Genomic DNA, 23453 nt, shown 5'->3' with positions numbered 1-23453 from the left:
ACTAGAAAAAACTGTCCACATATGTAATCTTTTGGAATGACCAAAAATTAAAAAAAACCTCCATAATCCTATCCAGTAGCAGACTAAACATAAAACTTCTGCAAATTCATGCAAATGAAATTGTCATTCATTGCAAAAAAAAAAGCTGCTTCACTTGCATTTCTGATGAGTGTTTAGGTGGTCAGGAAGGTAGAACTGAAATAATGCAGAGAATGGGGATGACCATACAGCTTTTATTTCCTAAAACTGCAGAAACTATATCTTGAACAGTCCTTACACTCTGATACACACCTTCCATGGTGGCATCCCTTTTGTAATAATCAATTATATCAGCAAAGGATAAATATTTGAGAAAATCAGCCTTATGTAAATAAGATGTCAAATTAGAAGGCAAAATGTTTAACTGTTTTATTTATCACAACCTGTGCAATGAGAGATACTTCGTTGAAGAGTAGAACTCTGTGTTTCACCAATTACTTACCATTTTCTCTGCTTTTTGAAAAAAAAATCTAAATAAAGGTTTAAAAATCTATAAGATTTAAGTTTAATTTTATCCATCTGTTAGAAGAGTATGTTATGAATAGAAGACCCTAGTAAGGCTGAAGGAATGTGTTGCAAAACTGGGCATAAAATATTTATTTTGATGTAATATACTCTCAAACTGATTTCTGTTGTGATTCAGTTTGTTCTGAATCAAAAAAATCTATTCTGATTTTTTTTGTCTTTAATGACATGAGGGACAAAGATCAAATGCTTGATCCTTTAACATATGCCAGTCCTCCAGTAAAGTCTGACAGAATCCCAAGCTGCTATGCGAAAGAGAATTCTGTTTTTTTGAGCCTGATGATGTGTAAATTCTCTAAATGCATCTGTTGACTAATTTCTATTTTTACATTGCTGATTGACTCCAAAGCATTTTAGTGGAGAGCAACAGAATCACCACTGCCATACTGGCAAACTCTGTTCCACTGTAAAGATGTAGCAGAGCAGACAAGACTGCCAGCTAGCTGGACGCATGGATTTTCCTCTAAAGTAGCATGAATTCCACCTTACAGTCCTTAGAAAACAGTGGACTGCGCTGGCGGGAAAAACCACCTAACAATGAAAATATACTTTACATGCGTAATTTTTCATAGGAGCACACGACTTTAAACTACACATGAATAATCAAGAATGCAAACGTTCTCCAGTCATTGCTTGCTGTCAGTGTATGAGCAGTTCAAATTTCAGAAGGACTGCTGTCTTTTTTCCCTTGATGTTAATGGAATAGAAAATGAAGTTTAACAAAATTGATTGTCAGTGATAACTCTACTACACTAAGGCAAAAGAAATGAAATTCTTAAATATTTCTGGGCAATTTAATGCATGGCATTTGATTTTGGTTTTCATAACTGGTTTTCATAACTTCATGAGCCTTGAAGTTCCCACTAAGTTCATGTAAAGTAGTGATAGGTTATTAGTTCTACAAACTCTGGTTGCTCTATTGTCAGTTTACAAGTTAAATATAAAAGGATTTCAAACAGTGGTCACTTGAGAAATTTTTACTTTTACATGCAAACTACCAAGCAGCCCTTAGCCCATCTGCTTGGGAGCCTCATATTTTATAAACATTTATATTTCAACTCAGTTGATGTTTCAGAGGACTTATGCTCATTGATTTACTGTACTTAAAAGGCAATGTTTGAGAAATTGAGTTTTTATGTATTTTTATCCATTGCTGTCAATGTTGTGTGAATGGTTCTGCAGCTGGCATTATTTATAGAGCTATGTAAACTATGGCTAGATTTTGTTTCCCAAGCAAGTTCTGAAGCAGACATTAGAATTAGCTCAAAAAGAAAAAAAGGGGGAAAAAAACCTCTTAAACCCAACAACCTCCTTCTTCCTCTTACAGACCACTGCCATTTTCTGAACTCCACACATCATTTTTATACTAATCTTCTGATGCAAGTGGGAATCTCCACAGGAACCAGTTCCACACCACCATTTTCTACAAAGGGCAACTAATACCAATACAGATTTTAGGACAAACCTCACTAATTATGCAGTACGATGCATCTAACACACTACTGCCCATCCCATGACTGAGGCCCTTTAGATGGAAAAGGAAAGCAGAGTTCAGTTTCTTTACTGCAGGAAAGGGTTGTGGTTTTTCAGTTCTTTGGTTTAGTCCTGTTTTTCTCACCAAAGAAGCCTCTTTTTTAGGAAAGTTCAAACTATAATGCCCTCACTGGTACCCCTAAAACCTGTTCTAGATCAAAGACATCTTAATTTGTTTGTTTTCCATATGTACTTCAGCAGTTCTTAGTTCTTAAACAAGTGCACAGTCATAGAGATTTGGAAGCAATTTTTACAACCATACAGCTACAATGTCAGGAGTAACAGCTGAGTTTGAAGAACATTAGCACTGTGCTGCAAGATTCACTGTAAAGGATGGTGCTTTTTTTGTCACAAATCCCTTATGAATATGTGATGATCCACTGCTTCATTTATAAATTGTACTGCCCATAATCTCAAAGAACACTTGAAAACTTAGCTGAAATATAAGGTAAAATTAATGAAAGGTAAAAAGCAAGCAAAAGATCTCAATAAAAATTTCTTCCTATGTTAATGCTGTAACTTTGCTGGAAGTACTATCTCTTATTTGTTTTAATTTGTATTTAGGGACCATCCTACTTGGCTAGGCTTCAGTATTAGCTAAGATGTCTACAGAAAATTTATGTTTAATAAGAGGTTAATAATTACTTTATACCATTGACTTCACAAGTTCTGTAGAACAGCAGTAGTGAAAATTTCAAAAATTAAATCAGAGTAGTTAAGAGTGTATGTCAATATAAACACTGCTGGTATATATTTCTACTTCTCCTGAGCTGGGTATCAAAGTAAACAAGAAAGCTATGAGGAAAGTTACTGGGAGGACTAGTGGTAGTGTTTCCATGTACCACCTTCAGTCCTACTGCCAGTAACCCCTAGGTAGGCACACTTATCTAACACTCAAGCCTTTGAAAATCTGTTTTCCCTTCCTTGTTTTCTACAAGTATCTGGAGCCTACGGCACACATAATCCAGCAGCAGGGAAGAAAGGACACTCGAATCAGACCACATTTGTCTCTACTTTTTCCCAAGCAAGTACAAGTTCTCAGTGCCCGTTGTCATGGGGATACTCCACAAGTGCAACCTCCACTGCAAAGTCACCACAGGCCATTGTGTCAGTTATCTTGTACTGTATTAATTAATTTGATCCTTTAAGAACACACTATTCTTGCTGTAATAACAGCACAGTCAGTGGAAGCAGCCTAACACTTCTGTCATAATTCTCTACAGTCGGTCATTTCCAGACATTGATAAACTAATCATGTCAACTGAATTTCTACATTCTGGTATTCAAGGCAGACTGCGATTTCTTAACAAAAGCTTTAATTAAAAAACATAAAACTTTTCCAGCATGCAAATAAGGGAAAATAGAAATGAAAAGTACACATCTGAAATCACTAGGTGTTGCATTCCCTGAATAATAGCTGTTGTGCACACTGCCAAAGTTGATGATCTAGTGGAAAAATAAATGAATGTTTCCATAAAAAACTTTTCAAAAGAGTCCCAAAGTGAATACTTGTCAGACCACTTAAATTCTGCCGGTTACTAATTTCTGGACATGGGATTTTACAATTTCATACTATTTTTGATACGTTTTTCTGATGTGGCCATGAAAAAAGAATAACATATTTATGTCAGTAACAACACAAAAATGAAAAAATGTTTTTGAAAGGGCAAGCTAGAATTCTAATATAAGCTCATACTGGAAGTGTAAGAACAGTATAAATGGTAAAATTTTTTGTGCACTACACAACCATAGTCCATTTAAAAGCTGTCTCTTTATTTGGACTGATGTTTTCATAAACTCAGGCAAACAGAAGAACATGGTAAGTTAAAACTGACATACAGATGTAGAAAAACTGATTTTGCAGAAAGAGTTAGCTTGTCAAAAATGATTTCATGGCCAAACAGCAAGAAACTGATATTGGCAATAATTCTATAATATTTAAGTGTGAGCAGCAGGCATCATTTCTTGCCTGGAATTTTAGGAATTATCAACAGGAACACAAAGCCATATTTATTGCCCTACACTGGCTAACTTTCAGAACTATTTGAAACAAAAATTGCAAGACAGAAAAATGCCAAAAGGAAAACTGGTCCTTAGGAATTTGTGCACGATGACTTTAAGGTATACTGTATTTTACTGAAGCACAAAGGAATTCCATAAAGGCTGTATAGCCAACCTTTCTGATACATGCCTCTTTCAAAATTATTATGGTTCATTCACTTTTTCTGTACAGATTTACTCTTCTTTGCCCATCTCAGTCAGTAATACTGAAAACATTTTGATAAAATAAAATGCATATATCTGCTGTTGAACTCTTGGAAGTATATGCACTGTAGATGGATGACAGCACATGGTGCTTAAAATCTTTTACTACAGTGCATGCCCTTTTTCTTGAACAGTAATTGGGAAGGGGACCTGGATAAATACAGCTGTGTTGAGAGGGAGTATAGTGATGGAAGGGGTAATACCAGACAGCACCATCTGTAGAATATCCTCTCTATTACTTTGCTCCTTTCAATTCTGCAAGGGTTATTTTAATGGCTGATGAAATGCAAGATGTGCATTCTTTTGTTTCTGTATGACAGCGGATGGCACCCGTCATGTCCAAATGCAAAAAAAAAAAAAAAAAAAAAAAAAAAAGTGAAAAAGTGGAAAACACTCTGAGCTAGATTATCTTCACTAGAGAGAAACAGCCTGACAGCCCTTACACTGTCCAAGGCAAAGAAGTAATTATCAACAACAGCATTGAACTTTGAAATTATTTCAAATTAGAAAACCCCTTTACTTGGACTAAAAATCTTTATACATGTCAGAAATAATTTGCAAGGTTTTACCATTAGTTTAATTCTTTCTTGACTGGATTCATAATCACAACACTTTATTCTTGTTTTGCTAAAATAAAAATCTGAATCCAGAGTCAGACAGTGCTATGTCTCTAAAGGTGGATATTTTTAACTGAGTAATAGGTAATTCTATAATACCTAGAATTCTCTATTCTAGAGAATATCTATTACTAGAATTTTAGTAATAGTTATTCTCTAGAATATTTCTATGATGAAACTACAGAAGGGTTTTACCCCTCCTTGCAAAGAAAATTAAGCAACTTATGCTGACATATCTCTGAAAAGCCAACTTATTCCAGCCAGATTTGCTGCAAAACCTCTAAAGGTGCAATGGTGAAATGCAATTCCTGCCTTGGCCAACTGGTCGCTTTCAGAGCCTTGATAAGAAAACAGTTTTACACTGTATCACTAGACAGTTACTCAGTCACATTGGTTCCGCAAGAGAGACTTAAAACTATTTTGTGAGCTACATTGAATGAAATTTGTTCATAAACGTAGATTTTGATAACACTGAACTTTTAACCCTTCAGCAAAACTATTTAAAGTCCAGAAAAGCCCCCAGCAAAGAGAGTCCATCTAGGGCGGTTCTCAGCTACAGAGGCTGATAATGAAACTCTGTGATTTTACAATGCCTTCGTATGTGGTCAGTGGCTTTGCAGGAGACCACACACACACAAACAGAGGCTCTCATAATTGCCTAACATTTTCACCACCTGTTCTGAAGCCACGTTATCAGATGTGAAGGAACCAGTAAAAAACAGTTTATAAGCTATAAATGGAAGCAGCTACGTCAGAGAGCTGATAAACATTTCACTGCAAGTTATTTGTGTAGCAGACTATAATTTAAATAGCACTAAACTTCTTTAAAGTGTCGGTTTCAAGTTACAGGATGTCACAGTTGCTGTTTTGGGGTAGGAGATATGTGTGTTGGGAGGATCAAAGAGGTGATATTTCTTGTTTAACTGATCCTGTCAAAGATAAGGTTATCTTTCCCTTGCCTTTCTGCTTCATCTTTACCCCTGTCTGCTGCTTAAGTGTGAAAGCTTGGTTTCATTTCTAAAAAAAAGAAGAATGCCTACCATGTTCAGTCATTTCATAGCCTTCAGAGGTGTTGAGTTAGTATGGAAACGCTGGTATCTCTATCCCTATTGGAGTCAATAAAGTTAATCTTTTAACAAAGGTAACCTTTGCCTCACTCTTAGTTTAAATAGATTAAATCTGAGTGGAAAATATATTCTATATATGACCCAGGTGATTATAAAGAGGACACTATGTCCAGATCTAAGTACAGCTATACATTTCTTATATGGTTCTTTAAGGGGACTTGCTTTGGAAATTATTTTAATAGTAGGTCCTCTGTCACTGCTGACTTGTACAAAAATTGTCTTCTATAACTAGATATTTGGTATGATATATGATGGAAATGAAGCATTCATTAGGAATATGTTGAATATATTGTGAATTTCAGACTTTTTTCCCCTGTCTTAAATCCATTCCTATATGTTACTTAAGCCCAAAGTTCAGAACTGACTGATTTCCAAGACAGACGAGAAATGAAATATTTTCATACCCAGTTTTAAGTTGACCCATTTAGTTTTGCATGTCTCATTCAAGAAAAATCTGACAGAATTTTAGTTTGGTCTCAGGTGCCTTATTATTGAAATTGGATTCATATGCACTGGCTATTTATTGATTTGGGTCTAAATTACCAGGATTGTGAATCCTTGCCTGTAATGGACTTTCACTAATATTATTAAGTGTATATTTTAAAAATTAAAAAAACCTAATATGTTATATATATAAAGCCTTACAATTACAACTGGTAAAAAGACTGTTGAAAAATTGTTCATAAATTACTTACTGCATTGTTTTTGGAATATCCCTACATGTGATAAAACTATTCTTATATTCTTACACTGAAATCTTGTAAAATCATTAATTTGTAGCTCTATAGCTCTGTGGACATCCAGACTAAGCTAAAGTTAGTACCAAAAGTATTCCTTACTGTTCTGGGTTATCACTTATGATGACTTATTTTTCATTCACTAGGCAGAACATGAGTATTGGTTTTAATTTTTACCAATGAGTCAGTCACTGGTAGAGCACTGCAGTCTTTGAACAATGCACTTATTTGGGATGATTGCTTGGAAATTCAATTAAAAATTAAATTCTCAAGTTTTGCTCTCAGATCATTATCCACATGATATAAGAAGTCTTGTGCAATGGAATATTCTGTATCCAGATTTGACAATTTTGGGCAGTTTTGGTACTACTCTCTTAAAAAAACTATTGCAGAAAAAGGAAAAAGAAAAGCAGAGAATGGTGACAAAGGAAGAACACTAAAAAGAATCAGGAAATTAGGCTCATACTGGAAAAGATGAGTAAAAATGGTTCTTCAGTTTGCAATGTGAGGAATGGAGTAGGATGAAGATAGGGGAAAAGAATCACAGATGTTGATGACATTATTCCTGTAGTGAAGAGATGTGAAGAAGGATTTAATGACATGAGTAATGGTGACATACACAAAACTATCATACACAGACCTACTAAGAAGTGCTGACTTTCTCCACATCTCAAGTTCTGGAAGTTAGATGCTTGAGATATAAATATCTCAAGCACTGGGTACTGGAGGCTGGGTAATGCATGATAGGAAGTCATGCTATTCTCACCATAAAGGTACCAGATGCTTTTCTAGACTGTCTGTAGGGCTAGGTAGACTTGGATCAAATCCATTGCAGCAATCCTGTAAGTTATGTTGTTTTGCAAGGGTGGTAATACTGCTTTTCAGCATGGAAAGCTTCTTTTTTGTGCTAATTAGCTGAAGAAGGAAAGTTTGAGGCTTTGTGCCTGCAGAGATTACAGGAGGCTCTAACTAATTCTCCCGGCTAAAGCTCTTGTGCTATGCTAACCTTTTTAATTTCAGCAGTACTTTGTGTTCAGATGAACTATAGTTTTCCTGGAATGGATGCATTTTTCCATTAGCAAAACCTCTTTTTAAAACACAGACAAAATAAAACAATGTTTTTGGCAAGATAGGCTCATTTACAAGTTTGAAATGAAGTGTGAAAATTGCTGAAAACTGTTACTTTTATTGCAAATATTTCCTATGTTTCTAACAGAACAGATTTAGTTGCACCAGACAATGCAATTTGAGGAAACCTGAAAATATTGGAACCTCAAAGGGAGAACTTTAAAAACAACAGTTTTTCAAGTTTTTATTCTTACTCAAGTTCAGGCTCTACCTGAACTCGGAGCGTTATTCTATCTTCTTCTACCCACTGTCTCTCCCCTCTTTCCGCTTGTTCCCATGACCTCAAACTCATGACCCACCACCCTTACTGTCGTGGTTTAGGGACAGTGCCTCCCAATAGAGTGTCCCTATCACCTTCTACCAACCAGACACCCTTGCTCAATCCCCATCTCTTCCTGCCCCTCTTCTTTTGGAGGCACAAAGGTAAAAATTACAGGTTGAGATAAGAACAATTTACTGGAGAAACAATGAGATAAGGAACAGCAACAGTAAGAGCAACGATGTTAGGAAAAATAACAAAAGGTATAAGGCAAAGAAATAATTTACATGGAAATTATAGTAGTATAATTTAGTTGGTGAGATCGTACCCACCAACTAAGTCCCTTACTCCCACTAAGATTCCCTTTCTACCACATGAGCTAGTATTCTAACATGCACCCCACTAGTGCCTGGCCATGCATCCTCCTAGCTACTCTAAAAAATTAACTCTGTCCTGGCTGAAACTAGGCACTTACTAAGGAGGATATTTTATATTTTCTCTAATGGATGACTGTGTTCTGAACTGTTTATCTAATTTGGTCATGAATTCTGTAATTTCCAGAATGCAATGCATCATTAAGTCATTTCTAAATAATCAACAAATTTGGTATTTACTATATAATTTACTAAACAAGAAGCTTTTTCCATCATACTACCCTAGTCATCTGCTTCCCTGTCAAATGCTAGGGAAGGAGCTTCTCCTGCTTCTTACTACCCCTGATTTATTGCAATAACCTTGGATATTAGCTATCAAACATTTAAAGTGAATGTGTCCCCTGAGGCTTTCATGAATCTTGGGAATTCTGCTCCAAGAGCACTCAAGCAGCAGGAGCTGAACCCACATAGATTTCAGTTTAACCTGACAAGAATCACATGGAAGAGAGCTTGGAAACCAAATGAAGTTTCTGAAGTGAAAGCAAAGTTCTGCACTTTTTTGTTAAGCAGTCAGGCAGAGTCTTCTCAAACAACTTAATTTCTTATTAGAATGTGCAGTAACAGCTAAAGCAAGGTGGAAAAGCCAAACCCAAGTCCAAAACAGGACAAATATATCTTGGATGGCCAGAATTTTTTATACACAAACCTGGATGCAAATCTGTGTTCTTGAGCATGGAGCTACAATAAGAATTGATAACAAAATGAATTGTGAAAACCCCTCCTGAGGATCCCCTCATGGGGAGACCCCTAAAATGTTCTGTGCTAGGATTGACAGTACTTTTGGTTTTTTCTATTTTCAGGTTGCTGTTTATTTTTTCTCTTATCAACAGTTCAGCATGCTGTCTACATTCCAGACTTAGTGTACAAAGAGAAGGCACCAAAAGTCACAAGACACACAGGTTCAAGGTCTTTTAAAGTTATTTCATCCAATTAACTCTTAGAATGTATTTTATTTCTATCTTTCTAACTAATTATTTGTCTGCCCACAGAACATCTGCATTGCAGTTCTTTCTAACAAATCACTCAGTGCTATCAACGCTGCAGAAAATGAGTAGATGAAGGAGATCAGACAACGCCCAAAATCCTCCATCTTGTCTTCTATTTAGCTCCATACTGAAACCCCAAAACTCTAAATTTTCCACACTGTGATAAACTACACTCCTATCTATTTCACACACTCATAGATTCTGATTCATCCCAAAGTCTTGGAAGCTTTCTCCATGGACGAAGGTTAAAAGCAGTGTTCTCCTGGGGATCAGGACTTCCCAGGACAGGTAGAGAAACATTCCCTGTGCCCTGGGTTCTAACACTGAACCTCTATCTCTACTGGAAATAGACAGATGCATAAACTCAGCTCAAATTCAGGCGAGGATAGCTATCATTGAAGACCATTATGTCATGGGAACAATTGCGTATTTGGTTAAAGAGGGGTTAATGAGTACAGGAAGCTTTCCATTATTCAAAACTATGTGGATTTTATTGCGGAGCATGAATACTATGACACATTTCTTCTCTCAGTGCTTCCTAGGATGCATCTCAGCAAAGCGAAAGCTAGGTGGAAAGACTTGCACTGCTATTACCTGCAATTTATCACTTATGAAACAAAGGAAACATCAACAGACCTTCTAATTTAAAGAAAGATATAATTTGGAAACTATTGGCATGTATCCAATCTCTACTCATATCCCACTACTTAACTCTCATGTGAGTTCAGTTCAAGAGGTGACCCCACTGGATTCAGTCAGAAGGGATACCAAATAATGGACCAGTGCCTTATGTATCCTCAGGGTATTAATTTTGTTTGGAAAGAACACAGACATCATGAGCTTTAAAGAAAGTGAACTATTTATATGTTTTCCTTTTTTCTTTAGGTGGTTGGGAACAACATACAGAACCTAATTTCAAGATCAAAGTTCTCTGGTCATCTAACCAGGCAGAACCCTGGTTGTTACTGTTAATACATTACTCAGCATGGCTGAGCAGACAGCTCTCCATGGCCTTTTAGAATGGGCATTACGAATTGCTGCTCTAAAAGCATGTGACTGGCTCCAGATGAGGAATAATGACATTTGTTACACAGTGTGGTCTCTAATGTTCTCTTGTCTTGTCTCTAATGCTAATTCTGTGTTGATAATAATTTTAAAAGGCTTGTCTCTATCATGAGGCAAAAATTGTTCTGTACATATATCATATGTGCGCTGAGTACATACTTTTCTATTACTACTTTCAGGAATTTTAATTTGATTGATTTTTCTTTTACTTTTCTAGATGTGTATTATTTGAGCAATGGCACATCTATTTACATATAAAATATATTATCAGTGCTTTTCTGTAGGCCTGATTCTTCCTTTACCTGCAGCAGAGGGCAGAAATAGAGAAAATATATTTTGCTTTTGATAGCCAGAATATAGCTGTGAATTGATTGTGAATAGTTTTTGAGTTCCTCATTGTTCATTTTCATAGTTTCTTCATCTTGAACAGAAGTTGTATCCTATCCACTTAGTGCAAGGTCCAGCATTACTTACTCTTTGCTCTCCTAGGCTCTGTTTTAAACTTCTGATCCCTTTCCCATCATTAGAAGGCCCCCCAGCCCCTGGAGGCAGGAAACATCATTAATCCCCAGCTGATCAAGGGCATGAGAGTTGGGAAGGGAACCCTAACTTGAAGACCACCTTGCAATATGGTTTTCAATTAATTCTGTAGCATCGTCAGCAAAAAATCACTGAAATAAGATAGTAATATCCTGAAATTTCTTGCCTTGGAAGAACTTCTACAGTAAAATTTTTGTTTAAAGTGTGATATGGATTTGTTCTAAATTAAATAACAATTAGGGGTAAAATAGTGACCTCATCCTGAAAAAGTCGTGGCATTGAACTGAGATATGGACACAAGATTAAAATCCTGCTATTACTAATATCCCCTGCTTATTGGTTGCAACAAACCCATCTTGAATAACCAATAGTGCTTTTCCACCTTTGGAAGGTGGGAAAGCCAGGCGGATGTCACCGCGCCAAGTGTTCTGACACATGGTCTCCAGTGGTGCTGTGGGCTGCTGAGTTCAGAAAGGGCTCTCTGCTTCAGGCATGGAATTCCTCACATGCTGGGGTTGCGTGTGGTCTCTCCAGAAGAACACCCTGAAAAATAAAAATGCATTTTTTGACAAATTCCTTACTGTTTTTCTCTTAGCTGACTTGGGAAGATGCAGTAAAAGGCTCAAAACTGCAAGAGAGCAAAGACATGGTAGACAGAGAGGTACATGCAGAAGATAAGCAGAACCTGTTCCCCAGTCTATCCACTGGTACTGACTTCAAGACTGAATGAGGAGTGCAGGCTACTGCTTTCTTGTGTCCTTTATTTCAGGAAACTCTGGTAAAGCATTTGATCGCAAGAGCCAAAAGCAAAATATAATTATATGGATAAAAAGTGATTGGGCTCTCACACAAGCCCTTGAAATACTGAGTGCCTTTCCCATTGATTTTACTTGCCTCATACACTAGTGACATAACTATAGGCTGTTCTCTTTACTTAATTTATCTAGTTACAGCACACGCACACACACACACATGCACGGACAAAGGCGTGCTGAGCTTAAGGCCTGCAAGACAGAGTTAATGATGACACACATCATTATTACATCTGCATGGAAAAATTGAAATAGGCAGAGATATATCCCCCCTTGTCTTGAGCCTGGAAATCCACATGTCCTAGGAACATTTTGCATATTCAGCAGGCATATTGTATGTTTATTTCTAATGTAAAGCTTGTCCTCTCCATTTTGTTCCATCTCTTTCTCAGTTTTCCATGACAAGCTTTTTGATGTCTGCAGAGCTGCCTGAACAACAATCATAAAGGCCCTAATCCTAAGGCTTTTTCTGGCTCTGTGGGTGAAGTGCAGATTTTCAGGATGTTTGCCAAGACAGCCTGTGCAAAGGATTTGTTTTTGCAAGTGTTTGTGTGCATATGCGTGCATGATCCATGTGTGTGGCCTGTGTGAATACCAAGTGCCATTTACTCTTAAGACTCTCTAAGCCACCCTCTGCCTGTGTATAAAACATCTCCCTGCTGCAATGAAGCAGAATTAAAATAGTTATTTGCCCATCTTTTCTTTTATGTACACGCAGTCTGAGCAGCAGCTGGATATCCCCTCATGTTATCCATGCAGATAAGGCAGAGCTGAGAAGGGAGGAACAAGACACTGGAAGCACATTCACTACTGCTCTTTGTCTTGTAGAGCAACTGCTTCAAACTCCCTCCCTGTTGCACCAAGGCTCACAGAAAGCTGCTTTTCCAGGCATATTCCTCCTGCTTGCATTCTTGTTGCAACTCCATCTACTTCATCTCCCTCTCTTGTACTATGCTTTTCCAGCACTGCAATTGATTTAAGCCTCTCACTCCTCAGAGGCTTCATGCTTGAACTTCTTGGAGAGTGACATAGGAGCTCTGCTTCAAGGGCCATGAAAACACTTGTATTTTTCTATCCTGTTAAACTATTTCTTCTAAACAACTAAGAAAGGCATGGAATAAAACCATAACAAACTAATAGCCACCCTCATGACTTGATTGCTATAGAACTTTGGAAGTGATTTGTTTAGTTACTTTCTTTCTCATGCATGCTTGCTGCTAGGAATCTACTGAGTTCATTTAACTATCAGCTCAAGCAATTTTATACCTCATTGTAAAGCCTTGGGCAAATACTCTAATTTTTAAAAATTTAATTAAAATGTTGCTTGCATATGAAGTTCATTGGCAAAGTAATGAATCCACTTCACTGCTAACATGCTGAAAATTAGATTTTTCTGTCTTGAAATCTGAGATAATTGCTATTCACTTTATTGTGAGTAGTCCAAAGAACTAAGTCCTGTTTGGTGCAGAGCACAATACTTAATATTCAAACACTGTCTTTCTTTTAATTTCATTATTTTAAAAAAATGGGAGTGTTTTGTCCCCATTTTTATGTTAGAGAAACTGTGGTAGAGGGAAGATAAATGACTTTCACAAGGATTTGAAATCTTGCTGGTCTAATGGCTTCCCACTAGCCTATATTACTTCCATTTTAGGAAGGCAGATTGCTCAGATTCTTTTAATGTATTTATGTTCCCCACCTCAAAGCTGCTTTAGATGATTAAGCACATGGCCAGGAACCACAAGTTCTTCCCCCTTCCACAGCTGGGTGCTCGTCATATTTTATGACTATGTCAAGCTCTGCACAAAGCACTTAATTTTTGTGAGTGAGGAAAAAAGGGTTTGAAAGAGTGACAATGCACAACTGTCCAGGAAACTGATACCAGCATTTCACCTGCAGATACAGCATAGATATATAGGAGACAACAATAACTGATGATGAAATCGCATCAGTGCTTTTGGTGGAAGCCTAGGTCTCTTCACTGTATGCCTCAATGGATCCCAAACTTCCCCTTTTCTCTTTATTTTTTAACTTAATCTTCTACATTTATATTGGTCTGTGCCTGTGTACCTTCAGACTCTTGACACTTAGCACGACAATTGTTTTCCACTTAAAAAGATCAAGAAAGTTTTATCACAGAGAATCACTGAAGAATGCCTGTGAGAGGAATGTTTCTCACAGGCATATGAAGAAGCAGGCTGGGACTAACTGGTATTTAAATCTTGTCTTTGGCAAGTCAAATATTGCTTACTGTTTGGGAAATTGTGACAGAAATGCACCCAGGTAATTACTTCTCAGTCACTGATGTAAACAATGTAATAATGAAAATCTAGCTGACATAGTGGTGCTGCCATCTGAAATTTTACTGCACTTAGTTCAAGTTCTACATCTTTTTATACCTGAAAGTACACAAAAAACTAACTCAGCATTTTTAAAAGACAAGATAAATACATCTCTCAGAACCCCATTTGTGTACTTGAGTAGAAAAATGTAATCTTGTGCAAAGGAAAGTATAGAATAATCTCTCAGATTAACATATAGTTTTTATAATGTGTAAAAGTGGTGCTGATGATTGAGCAAATAAAAGTCACCTGTATTTATACTACAGATTTATAATCATAATAAAGGCTTATCTTTGCCATTTAAGCCAAGCAATATGAGACAATTGACAGCATTGCGTGGGCAGCAGATTTCTCCCTACAGCACATTCTCTATTTGTATTATCACCAGACAAACTGAAATGGAAGTCCCTTTCTGTCCTTCCTCCCAGCCATAGGCCAAGGGTCAAGAAGTGGGAATGGGGTGGAATCTGGAGAGCTGACCAAAACTAACCAAACCTTAGGTTCACTTAGCTTGGCTTAGTTTAGCCTAATTTAGTTTAGCTTAGTTTAGCTTTATCTTAGTTCAGTTTACCTTAGCTGCTGACTGGGTTCAAATGGCCCCAGAATGCATTTATTTAAATTAAAAAATTAACTCTTCCAGCTAGCAGAGACATGTAATAGGAGGTCCTGGTTTTGGTGAATCCAGAATTGGTAATTGATAAAAACACCACTGCACTTACCTAATAGAAAAAAAGTAAGTATTATTTAATCTATCAGATACCAGCAACATACTTTAGAGAGCTCTCAATTACCAGAGCTCATGTCATGCTAATTTGTCTTGAATCAGCACATTATATAATATTATATATATTATGGAACTTGTGTTCTCCTCAAAACTTTTCAGAGAATGATTACTACTCCAAGGGATCTTTACTCCAAGTATTACTGCAGATCTGATTTGTTAAGGAAAGAAACATCATGCTTGGACTCCGACAGTTCACCTAATTGCTATTGCTACTAATACTCCAGACTTCTCTCGTTTCTTCTCTATTTTTAACTGAAGAGCTCAGAAACTTTTTCAGAAGCGCTTTTTTCTTCCCCACATGCTCTTTCCCACAGGCACAACTACAAACACAGCTAATCTGATCTGTGTTCTTCAAAGCAGCCCCATTAGATATCAGAAAATGACAGATCTGTTGTTTTTCTAGATAATTAAAGTACTCACCAAAACTTTAAAATAATTCTTAATATGTATTTTGGCTTTTCTTTCATACTGTTAATATTTTATAAATTTTTGCCTGGATTAACCAATATTACACATTATTTGAAAACAAAAATGGTGACTGATTTTAATACTATAAAACTAGCATTTAGCAAAACATTTCAAAGATATACTGTAACTTTAAAGATATCGAGCCTCTTGTAGCAGAAAGTCTAAGACAAGTACTTATTTGGTAGTGTTGTAATTTAGACGAAGCCAACTAATACTTGTAGCAGAATTAGCTGAATTATTAATGAAAGCTTCAAAACCTGGTAAAAAAACAAGTTTAGAATTCTGTTGTCTCTGGTCCTCTTGCTGAGAGTGTATAGAGAAACATATCCAGAAAGAGACAGTTCTGAAAAGAGAATTCTCTGTTTGCTTATCCAAATGTTAATATTTTGATTTCCCAGAGTAAAAAGGCACTGCCATTTCCAAGAGAAATATCTTCAGAAAGAAAAACTTGTGTTTCTTTTTACCCTTCTTTGCATTCTCTGAGAATAGACAGACACTCATGGCACAGGAATATGCTCTCCTTTCTTCATAAATCTTAGGCCCATATAGCATGTTTGTTAGAACCCAAGAGGAGTTCTCTTGGAGTATGCTTGGAACAGCACCAGCATCAAAGGTGAAGTAATTGCCTCATTTATTAAGATTCAAATTGTACAGCAGTTAATTTCAAAGAAATCAGGAGGAAATTCAGCAAGAAGTTGTATTTCTTGCTGCAATTTCTACTTAAGTGACATAGGAAATTGGCTTGTTTTATTTAAATGGATGTCAGATGTCACCAAAAGACAAGAAAACTAAGCCATGGGAAGCAGGGTACTCAGAAAGCTAGCTGTAACTGCTGGCTAATCATAGGTAGAGAAGCCAATGAACTGAAAAACATTTTACCTTCCAGCTTTTCTGAAAACCCTTTCTGCAGCACATCTTACACCTTTAGGTGATTTGTGTCATTTCTGCACAGTGGAGGTAAATGCCAAGGTTCTAATGACTGGACTAGTATCTCTTAACAGTCAGGACAATGGTATCCCTGAGAAAAATATTAACCTTTAGCAGCAAGTCTATATACATGTTATACTTCTGTTGCAAAGAAATCTATTAAAATGTTCTGAAACTTGATTAATTCTTGAAATTAATAATTACTAACACAGAACATGTTTCTTGGGAAAAAGCTGGTAATAGACCTATGCCAGATATGCCTGATTTTCAGTAGCAAGGCACTGAAATTTTTTTTTAGAGCTTGCAATTTCAGAGCCCATAAATTTGGTTAAGAAAATTAACAGAAGCAGAACCTAGAATGGACATAAAAATTTGCACAGGTGAGCCAAATTCATAAAACCGGTAAGAAATTTAATTGAAGTGAGCATTCTGGTTCAGCTTTTAGGGGAGCCAGTGGGAGAGGGGCCATACTGAGCATTCTGTTCACCATACTACACAGCAAAAATAAGTATTTTCAAAAATAAGTATTTTTGGCCTAAGCCAAATTTAGATATATTTCACTTTTAACACTTCAAATTGTTCTATAGGCCTCTCATGTTCTCACTTGCCATTTAAACAGATTTGTTTCTGCTCGTTTAGCAGGTTTGTTGTTGTCTTTTTTTTTTTTGGTCAGGGTCAATGTCCACATATTGAAGTTCAATCCACATGATTTTGGTTGTGATACTGGCGAGAACCTGCGTAGATACTTTATTTTCACCACAAGTATTTAGCAACCCTGTCATCTGTGAAGCCACTTTTGCTGTTCAATCTACATGTAAGCACTGCAGAAGAGAGATGCTTTACAAACTAGCAAGCAGACCCCATGGTTTGCATTTAGAACTATCCAGCTTAACTAGAATTAGTTTCTACCTAGTCCATGCCACATTAACTCAGTATTTATTTCTTAATGAGAAAAACATTATATGCAATGTAAAAAGCTGGTAGATTTAATTTATCCAGATTCATGGACTCATGAAAGAAGACATTTTTTATGCTGAGGTATCAGAAATTGAGTTATATATGATTAGCAGAGCTGGAAGATGTGGAAAACATTAACTAAACAGGAAAACACAGTGAGTTAGGCTTAAAGGGAAAATTCTTGACTAAAATAAAGCCTTTCAGTGGAAAGTAATTATTTCAGGAAATCCATTCTGGGGATAAAATTCATTATTTATTTTAGCTGATTAAAAGCTCATTAATATGCATACAGGTAAAAGCATTTGCTGTTGACCTAGAGAGTGGAGGAAGATGATACTCATCCAGAGGACAACCCAAACATGACACAGGAATTAGGAGAGTTTGAGGATGGGAGCCATGGCATGAACTCAACAGTGAAAAATGTGAAGTCACGCATTTAACATCTGTTAATAAGAATTTTCTCTCTCACAAGAGTTCACTTTTTGGAAGAACAGAAGGTCTAGTATCTGTTCTGCAGTAAGATTTGAAAAATACTGATTTTTTAATGAGATGTTCCTGTGTTTATTAATATAATTCAGGTACCATAATCATTACAGTTCCCCTCTCCTGTGCTTCCCATGAATCAAAAAACTGGGAAAAGAGAAGAGAAAGCAGGGGAGAGAACAAGGCGGAAGGAGTGTTTTGAAATAAATATTTCCTGAGCATTTTTATTTCAGTGTGACTTAAGAATAAACTGAGCATAGCATACCTGAGCTTAGCAGAACCTAGTGTGGCATATTCACTCGCATTGGGGGTATTCCACACGTGATTTGGTGGATTTCACACGTGACTGTATCTCAGCTGTAGCCAGAGGAGACTCAATAGTCTTTCATACACAGACGGACGGAGGCAGTTACACTCCCTGGCTGGCATGCTCACTTTGTCTCTGGAGCTAAACCAAAGGTCTCTGTATGAGGTCACTATATAATGAGCCATAGTTCAGTTTTAAATGCATCTTCAATGTTTCCATCCCAGTACAGAACAAAGAGGAGTGCCCCAATCAGGCCAACACTTTCCAACATCATCATTTGAGGAAAAAAATTATTTTTGTCATCAGTTGTCTCAGCATCACTGTTTCATGGGAAGCAGGCTTCCTGATACGTTTGATACTGGCTCTGAGGTCAAATGTCTGTCACTGGCCTCGTTAATCTTAATTGGTAATCTCCTCTTTGAGCTTTGTCATATTTCTGCACACTCAGTATTATATGAATGAATTCTGTTTTGATTGTCCTTCAAAATTGTACTGTTTTGGTTATCAAATATCTTCTTACTTTGCTTTCAAGTATGTAAAATCTAGGGTGCTAAACAAAAACATGCTGGTTGGTTTGTGCTTATGCAAGAAGGCAATTTTGCAAGTTTCAATACATCATTAGAGCCCTTTTCTAGAATGCCAGCTCACCTTCAGGCTCATAATGTAGTGTGTTTTCACTTATAGTTTCTATATAGTTTATATCTTAATTATTGTTTATATCTCAATTTCAAAACTTTCTCAAAACACTGGATTTCTTCTAGTTTCTGGGTTGGAATTTAGGATTTGAACTGTTGCATGCTACATTTTAAGTGGGCTAATGTATTGTTTTCAGACAGTACAATTAAACATTAGGATTCCAAATTTAGATTTGCTTTAATAAACACCACAGAATGAGAAAATTAATTTTTTTTCTGAACTGAGGATTATAGAAGACTTCCTATGATATGACTTATAATCCTAAATAATGCTGTGAACTAGAAAAAAACAGTTTTGTTTTCAACTGGATATGTTTACATCTATCTCTCTGCATTTTACAGGCAGAGCAAAATGGAGGGCAATTTTAAAAGTATTCATCTTTATTTCAGTAATTCTTCTTCACAATGGGGCTTAAAGAAATCTGTTGCGTTAGAAAATCTCAACTCAAAATCTTTGGCAAATCTCTCTTCCTTGAATAATCCCAGCTCCCTGGTACATCTCAGTTCTGCTTTTGCTCTTTTGTGTTCTTGACTCTGTATTTACCATGCTCAGCAAGTTTACAGGCAGAAGCACAGCAACAAGTGACAAAATGCTGCAGTAAGTATTCTACTAGTAATATCACTAGTAATATCACCAGTAGTATCTACTAAGTATTCTCTAGTAGTATCAGAGTTTTTTCTCCTGGAAACACTTAATGAATGTTTTACATGATGTTGTTCTAAGCTTGTAGGAGAAGCAAGACATATTTTTGGGTGTCACAACCCCAGTATCAGATAGATCTTTGCAACTATATTGCTGAAATAGTGGACTTGGAAAATATACCCCATTGGGTTCCTAAGTAATGAAACATAGAGACAGATTTTCTTGGCAAATTCTAACACTAACATACCAGCACATTAACAAGGTACTTTATAGCAATATATGGACAGCCAGGTTACTGTGCAAAATATTTCATTATAGAAACACCAAACATCAGTAACTTTCAGTGTAACCCTCAAGCTCCCTCAGTTTTTAGTGTTTTGCATGCTTTAATTTATTCTCTTCCTTGACTTCCAGAACATGTCTGCATCTTCTCATGGCTTTGATTATCCAAACCTCTTTCTGTGTCTTGTGGGAAGTTCCTGCTGTCTGAAACTGCAGTCTCTTTAGAATTAGATTTTTCCTCTCACAGACCTGCATTTGTACTGCAGCTTAGACCCAGGCACAATAGTAGGGTTTCAAGCCTCCCACAAGAGACTACCTCAGAAATGTGTCACCAAATGAGGCAGAATGTGAAATATTCCTTGAGTAATCCACTGGCTAATCTTCAGCCCTGCTCACTCCTCAAAAAACAATCAGATCTAGGTGCTCCTCATCTCTTTTTCTAGTCGTTTCTAAGCCACCAGAGCTTTTTAAATTATGTAATGTCTTATCAATTGGCATCACATCAGAGAACAAAACATGGCATGGGAAAGGCTGCAATCTGGCTCTTCTGTAGCTGAGCTTTTATTAGAAAATTGAGGTAGCGATCTTTGGAGAATGGATGTATTTTTCTCCCTTCCATCCTCTGGCTGGTCAGAGCACGGAGGCTTCTGACTTCTGTGTTCAATTGAGATTTTATTTTCCTTGTTTTATTGTTAAAAACAAAAAGATTCTGTAAGGAGAAAACAGCTCTTAAAAGAACATGTGTGTGGCTTTCGCTCCTCTCTAGCTGGTGACGCAGCCTACATGATTGTACCTTGAAAATGCTTTTCCTCCCCAGAATGGGGCGTCTGAATGTCCCCCACAGTATAAAACATTCTCTCCCCATAATCACAGCAACAAAGACAAGGCAACATTTAAGCATTTCAGAGATATGTAAGCATGATGCACTGCAAAATTTAACAAGCATGTAAGATGTATGGCTGATTTCTCTGATCCCACAAAGAAAACTGCAAAGAAAAACTAACTCCAGTAAGCCTGTATTTTCCATTTATGAATCTACACCCCTTCATTATCCCTGCCAAGGAAAGCACAAGAGGTTTAACATTTAAGCATAACTGGAAAAAAAGTTCAAGGAAAATGTCAGTCAGAAGGTCTATTTACAAGGGTCTCAGGAACTTCAGTCTTTTAATTTGGTGAATTAAATATATTTTTATGGAACAAGATGTAGAATTAAACCTCTCTCTTCAGGACACAGTAACATCACAGTTGTAGAAGCCCCTACACTTTTCCTATTTCTTTTGAGTGCTGTTTTTTCTCATAATAAAGGACTTCAGAATCTTTAAACTCTGCTGGAATAGAGGAAACAGAGCAACTGGAGCAAAAAGGCCCTGAAGTTCCGTGTTTTTGTCTTTATTTCAAGCATGTCGTGGAACTGCAAACAGATCAGATTAATGTCTGTCTGATAGCTGGTTTTCACAGACAGTTGTATTTATTAGTAAACTTCATCCAAAGCCTGTTTTCAAGATATTTCTTGTTTTACAAACACAACTGAACAAGCAAGAAATATAGATTGGTCAAAACTGAGTATTTGACACACAACTGAAAAATTATGCCAGCGCCAAAGCAAATAAAGAAATACAATGCCAAAAGCTTTGGTTTTGTTCTGCTAAATTATAACCTTATTTTAAAAGTGGGTAAGTGTTTTGTAATTTTTTTGTTTTCTTCTTATAACAAAGCAGAACATTCACTAGAGATTTAATTCATTTCAGCATATTCTTTGGGGAGTTTTTTGGAAAGCATATAGTGAGAAAAGAGCTTCTGCTTTTAAAAATAATTTTATTTTTTAATTTTAAGTATTTTTATAGTATTTTATTTAGCAGGTTTTGAAAGAAAGAGAAAAGGATTATACACAAGCCTCCATGGCTTCTAACACAGACAGGACTAGTTTTTAATTTGAAAAATACATTCAAACTAGCCAAAGCCTACATTTACATATGTGAGACATAGTACCAAAAAACTTCAGTGAAATTTCTCTGATTTTGCAGGTATAACAGGCTAAGCTATATCCATGTGGATTTATGCTCCATAACATGGAGTATATATTTGAAGTGTTAATGTATATATGCCCCATAAAGCTTTATCTAGGTGTAATGAGTAAATCTTGATTTGTGCCTAGTGAAGATTTACAAATAAAAGCGTCTAGCCCTTCAAAGAAACTGTTCGTTTTTCCTCTGAATCTAGTCCTGATTTATATTGGAGTTTTTAGTTTATAATTCTTGTGTTGAAAAGGTTATGGTTTTGACAAAACTGTTTAAAAGGCCTTTCATATATTTAGAAAATCATCTAGGCTGTCCATCATTCCATAAGGTACTGTTTTCCTCCTTAATAAAAATCTCACCTCTAAAAACCATCACGTATCTAATACTACACCAATTTTTTGATTACTAATTGATTTCTGCCTAATATTGTGCAAAATCACTAGCAAAGCATTCATTTCTTAACTGAGTCTTTAACACATAAAATTGCCTGCTGTATTATGCTATGCTTCTGTTTAGAAACATAGAGTCACAGAATGGTTTGAGTTGGAAGGGATCTTCAAAGCTCGTGTAGTTCCAACACCCCTACATGGGCAGGGACACCTTCCACCAGGCCAGGCTGCTCAGAGTCAGATCCAAACTGATGTTGAATATTGCCAGGGGTGGAGCAACCACCAGTTCTCTGAGCAATCTGTCTCCCCACTCTTACAGTAAAGAATTTCTTTTTTATGTCCAATCTAAATCTATCCTCTTTCAGTGTGAACCCATTGCCCCTTGTTCTATCACTACACGTCCCTCGTCTTTCTTATGAACCCCTTTATGTATATGAAGCCACGGTAAGGTCTCCCTGGAGCCTTCTTTTCTCTAGGCTGAATAACCTCCAACTCTCCCAGCCTGTCTGAATAGCAGACATGCTCCACCCCTCTCACAATCTTCCTCTGGGCGCACTCCAACCTGTCCACGTCTTCCTGCACCTGGAGACTCCATGGTTGGAGACTGACTGCAGTGCTCCAGGTGGGCTCTCACCCACCTGAGAATCCCCTGCTGCCCACACTGCTTTGGATTCAGCTCAGGACACATTTGGCTTTCTGGGCTACAAGCACACATTGCCGGGTCATACACAATTTTTCATCTACCAACACCCTAATTCTTCTCCACAGGTCTGCTCTCAGTCTTTATCAATAGCAGGGGTTGCCTTGGCCCAGGTGCAGAACCTTGCACTTTGCCTTCTTGAACTTCATAATGTTAACTTTGGCACAACCTTCAAGCCTGTCAAGGTCCCTCTGGACAGCAAACCTTCACTCATGTGCAGAACTGCACCACACAACTTGCTGTCATTTCTAAACTTGCTGAGAGTGCTCTTAATTCCATTGCCTATGTCATAAATAAAGATATTGAGGAGCCAAATAGTGACTTTTGAGGGATACCACTTGTTACTGATCTCTGTATGGGCATTGAGCCATTGATCACAACTCTTCAGATA

This window comes from Ammospiza caudacuta, chromosome Z (genome assembly GCF_027887145.1).
Source record: "Ammospiza caudacuta isolate bAmmCau1 chromosome Z, bAmmCau1.pri, whole genome shotgun sequence".
NCBI classification, from domain to species: Eukaryota; Metazoa; Chordata; class Aves; order Passeriformes; family Passerellidae; genus Ammospiza; species Ammospiza caudacuta.
Note: the sequence above shows the minus strand (reverse complement) of the source record.